General features: G+C 41.1%; 1 protein-coding gene across 1 annotated transcript in view; it reads left to right on the top strand.

Moving 5' to 3' along the window:
- The first annotated feature begins 406 nt into the window (after nucleotides 1–406).
- The window catches only part of FMN1 (formin 1), a 421043-nt gene continuing 416061 nt past the window's right edge, over nucleotides 407–5388 (top strand). Inside the window, exon 1 of the mRNA XM_017539536.2 lies at nucleotides 407–518. The gene's annotated coding sequence lies outside the window, so the exon portion shown is untranslated. The remainder of the gene's footprint in view (nucleotides 519–5388) is intronic.

The raw sequence follows: 5388 nt of genomic DNA, 5'->3' as shown, positions 1-5388 counted from the left end.
CAAGTCTATTTACCCCGTCAGCTTATCTTCCTCCCCTTCTATGTGGTTTCCTCAGCTTCCACACCACTCTGCTCCGAAGTGCGTTGGTGGGCCCTCCGGGTCATCCCAACGCTCCTCACTACAGAACTCCTGTCGAACCTCGCAGGTCCCAGCCCCCTTAACCCGCCAGTGCAGTCTCATTCCCAGCTTGGCACAGGAAAGGTGGAGGGCGGAAGGGCGGGGGGAGGGAGAGATACAGCGGTTTTTTTTGAAGCTGGATGTGTTTAGCGCAGAGGGGGAGCACCGCAATGGGACTGGACCGAGAACAGAAGCAGCTTCATTACTATGGTTGGCAATGACTAGAAGTGTATCTGTTGCTGCTTTGTGCTTGCGTTTATAGGTGACATTTATCATCACCGTTTTCTTCATCATCATCACCATCGCCACCACCACCACCTCCAAGGCCACTACTATCACAGCATCTCTGTTCCTCCATCAGAACTCTTCAAGTTCTGTAAAGGCAGATTCTCCAAAGGCATGTAAGTGCTGACCGATCCCTCAACCCCCTCCCCCACCACCAAATAACAAGCAGTGCCCTTGCCCCGTGAGGCCAGAGCCAAGCCCTCATTTAACTCAAGGACAAGCAGCTGGAAGCAGAGTGTGAGTTGGGAGAATTTTCCTTATCCTCATTTGCAATTGAGATTGCCAAACAAAACCCTTTATTTTAATCATCCAAATTTCTGCTTGCTGTCTGCTGGAGGGTTCCATGTTAGCACTCACACATTCTGAATGGACCGAATGCAGAGTTTGAACCTGTGGTATATATACGGTGTTTCAGTCAGGGAGTGGTGAATGTCCAGACCCAATCCTTTAAGAAGATCAGGTCGAGTAGCAGACAATCTGACTTTCTGCCACTGGCTCCAGCTGTACTGAGGCATGTTTACTATTCATGTTTGCATATGGGACATGTGTCATCATCTGCTATGCCATCTTGTGTGTGTGTGTGTGTGTGTGTGTGTGTGTGTGCTGGAGAGGTCTAAATTTCTGGGAGAAAGAATTATATCCTGTTGTCTACACCAGGTAGCATCTTATAGGCACACCAATGGGATTCAACAGCTATTGCTCAGCTGTTTCTAGGGCTTACTGCAAATCTCTTGGATTGCAGACTTATTAACCCTTTTTTGGGAGGGAAAACAGTAAAACTGAGATTGCATACCAGATTAGCTGTCATTGTGGAAGATGTTGCTTCCACAATGAATCAAAGAGGCCCCAGCTTGTCTTGATCAGATATCTAGACACTAGTCTCCTTTTCCTCAACTCTGTTATAGTCCAGGAGCAGGACCAATGGATAGTTAGACATATTGCAGGAACTAAGAAGCAGTGGCTTCAATGGAGAAAAGCAATGGAGAGGAGTTGCGAGACAATATATTATAATGGTTAAACTCATAAACCTGTCAGACGTAGCTTCATATCTTTGACCAGCCACTGACTACCTCAGATTTTTGCAAGTTGCTTGCCTCTTTAATTTTAATTTATCGTCTGTAAAATAGGGATAATACTGTCTCTTAGGAGAAGGTGTGAGGACTAAATGAGATAATATAGGTAAAATGCTCAGTAGTTTCTGGTACATTATAAGTGGGGAATTTATGGTAACTGCTATTAATACTACTAGCTGAGAAGGATGAAAAACGCCAGTCTTCTTTCCCAAAAGAGTATCCACTTTTTTCCAGTGTCTTTCTCTATCTTTTTTAGGTCTCAGAACTGGTGCAAACGGGGTATGGTAGTCTTCAGGTTCCTTACAGCACTACATCTTAGAGAGGTGCTGCTATTGAAGCCACCTGTGTTTGGACACACATTTCTCTCATCAGCCTTCTTAGTTGAGATACATTAAATATGCAGCTTTAGAGAAAATTCCCAGGCCCCTAGGCCTGTACTAGGCTTCTTCTTTCTCACTGAGTGTTCAATGCACTGACTGTGATTGATGAAGCCTTTGTCACAGGCTTAACCCTGCCTAGACTAAACGCTTTGGCCAAGGGAATGGGGTCCCATAGGTCCTATGATTTTCTAAGGGTAGGTCTCATATCCTGGTCATGTTCCCTTTCCCGACATAAAATTGTAGAGCTGTTCCCAGAGGAAGAGGAGTGGGGGCAGACTGGAACTTGATGTGATGATGGTAAACATTCTTGATAGAAAATTGAGAAATGCTTCTCTCTTATCTCATATACCATGCCTTGAAATCTAGTTTTATGCTAAAGTTTTGGATTCATGCACACCATCCCAAGCTGTGATGTGTTTTAGATGTTCTTGCTTTTAATGGTTTTCTTATTACAACTTTATTTATATCAGTGTGAAAATTCATAATGGATATTTCATACCTTGTAGTGATGCTACTATTGGTAATATGACCATGTTTAGGGGTTATTCATAATCTCTTGTTGGGACCTGGTTTTAATAGTAGCCATTATATTTTGATATACATGGCCTTTGTCTTAAAAATCAGCTTAATTCTCAACAGGTCCCAGCCTGTGTTGACAGAATTACAGCTGTTAATCTGATTTGCCTGATCTTGCAGAGATGCTAAACTATGGGAATTGTATTCACCTGCAGCTAACATAAGCTTGCACCAACAGGCTGGCCTTGTGAAGGAACTGAAGCATCCCTATATTTAGTGTCTGTGCTGAAGTGCTGACAAAGCATCAACTCTATGCTTTATAAAATAGTAATTACTAAAGTGGGAAGATGTAAAGAAGGAAATGAACCTCTTTACCTTGTCAGCCTATAAAGCAAGGGTCTGGGAAATGGAGCATTCCCTCTCACTTGCATTTCTAAAGTTCCCTAGCTAAGAGTAAAAAATCTCCCAAAGTTATCTGGATTTCTGTGTTTATTAGGCTTTCAACAAATACTGCCTTACTGCATGTTTGAGGATGGGGGAGAGAGAAGAGAGTTCATCCTCCTTGTGGACATCCTTACCTCACCACTGCCCTGAAATGACCAAGATCTCTGTAATGCACTTCTCTAGGAGGCAGACTGCTAATTAAGCTTTTTTTCTTTAACCAACTCATCTCCCATTTCCTTAATACTGACTTGTTTTATGTTCCATCTTATTGGAACTCTACCTACCTCTCCTAAAGTGTCATAGGTCACTGCTAATGATGAACACCTTTCAAATTAAATAACATTTTTTTTTTTCTGTGGTCTTCCAAGTGACAGGCTATTGGGGAAAATATTTTGGAGGTAGCCAGGACTCTTTAATGTTCATGTTTGTCATCAGGATCTGGCCATTAATGGAGAAGTAGCAGGCACAGCCAGAAGGCTAACTGGGAGGATAGATAAGGCTGTCAAAGTGGGGTGGGAGACACCATTAGGATGCTGCTGCCAGGACACTAGTCCTCACACCCCTGCCATAGGCTTTCCAGTAGGAGTGCTCTAATTCATGTTTTTGTTAGAGAAGCTTGGAGAACATGATATGATCTGAAGACCAGTAGTCTAGAAATCCATCAGACAGCAGTGCTTGTTGTTAAACACTGCTCTAGCCATAGTTGCCCTGTTTTTCTGTTTTTTGCCCACATGAGTATCTATCCACATTCATCTAGGCCTAGGTGCTTTCTCTAGTGATGTCTTCTGTGAAATAGGGAAGGAAAAGTAAGGACCTTTCAAAGAGAAAGAGAACTGTCTACTTATTAGGAGAAGCCCTCCCTGGTGATTCACTCACTATAGTAATTTTGGGAAACCTCTTGGTTTACCAAGTGTTAATATTTGGGCAAATGAAGTTGAATGAATAGCATCTTTTGAGCAGCACACAGGTGATTGTAACACTGTCTCATGCTCTCTAAAATCTCTTCTTTAGAGTTTCAAGAACTCTTTTCAATCTCTTCGCAGTTTCTCTAAGTATCAAAGAGCAGATTTTTTTGCTCTTTGCTATTGTAAGGGTTGCTGAGCCAGAATGGAGAAAGTATTTGGGAAGAATTGCTGTCATAGTATTTAATGGTCTTTCTCCTCTGTGAGAATTACAACTGGGCAAACATTGTTATGTCTAAATGTGTTCAGTCCCCAAGAGGCAGTGAATAAAACCTTTGTTACCATTTTCAAAGTGTGCATTGCTGCTTTGATCTCTTCACTAACCAAAAGCACATCCCTATGGTCTCAGCCCTGTGAGTACTAATAAAGCTGATTTCTCACCATTACACTATGGAGTCCACGTAGCTCGTTGATATTCTATTCTGAGAAAAATGTCCTCAAAGTCTTTTCTAAGGGCAAGACTCAAGTGAGCATGAGTTGTATGTTTTCTCTGTGTCCATTCTTGGCTTAATACAGAAGACTTAAATTCCTTCCTTTGGTTATGTAATATGCTGGTTCCTCTGTGAAGTAGGTAAATGGTACTGTACTTCTGCAGATGAGGAAATCAAGGACCATAGAGGTTTATGTGTTTGCTTAAGGGTCTGGCTCTCAATGAAATCTGGATAGTATTTACCTGTTAGGCTTGCTTTCTATTTTCTGCCTGTGCTCTAGTAAGCCTCAGAGAACATTCCTGTTTTAAAACATTTTAAACTTTCAAAGCAGGATAAACCATAAATAAAGTTCAGTATTCTGGGTATGAATATAGTGAAAAGCAAGAGTTGCTTTTTTAGGCATTAAAATTATTATCCTTTCTCTTTTTAGATGAAAGCAGCCACTTTAGAAAATTTTCTAAGCCTAGCTCGTATTTGGAGAGCTTTGCAAATAATTTTTTAAAAGCCCACAGTTCTGCAGAAAATGGATTTCATCTACAGAATTGGCATCAGTCTTGTCCTTGTTTGCCAATGTCCTCATCTCTCATTATTTCTATTTCTATTGTAGCATCCTTTACCTTCTACTTACAGGAGACTAGCTGGGCTTTCCCTCTTTCCTACCCATCCAACCCCAAGTAAATATGAATAAAACATATCACACATAATGGAGGTACTGGCCTTTTGTTAAGATCACTTTCTGATTTATTTTCAGCTGGTCCTAATTTTAAGCTCCAAAAACATAATTTAATTCTAATTGTCATGATTATTTGAAGAACTGAAACTCCATGATACCACATTGTCTTAAGGAAAACTGTGGTAGATTAAAAAAAAAAACAATGTTTTTTCAAGCAGCGAGCAACAGTAACTCTTGTGCCCAGATTTTTTCTAGTTATGTGACAAGATATTTTTCTAGTTATACAGTGGAGAAAACTGAGATGGGAGATAAAAAGTGACTTGCCCAAGGTCACACATGGTCAGTGGCACAGCCAAGAATAGATCCAGGTCACATGACTCCCTGGGCTTTGTTCATTATGTCACTCAACTTCTCTGTAGGAAGTAACAGCCCTGCAGCCTACAGAAATGAAGCCAGTCAACTCTCAGACTCAGTTTCTGGCTATTGGCTTTTTTTTTTTTTTTTTTT

Source organism: Cebus imitator, unplaced genomic scaffold (assembly GCF_001604975.1).
Source record: "Cebus imitator isolate Cc_AM_T3 unplaced genomic scaffold, Cebus_imitator-1.0 Scaffold119, whole genome shotgun sequence".
Lineage (NCBI taxonomy): Eukaryota > Metazoa > Chordata > Mammalia > Primates > Cebidae > Cebus > Cebus imitator.
Note: the sequence above shows the minus strand (reverse complement) of the source record. Positions and strands in the feature narration are given on the sequence as shown.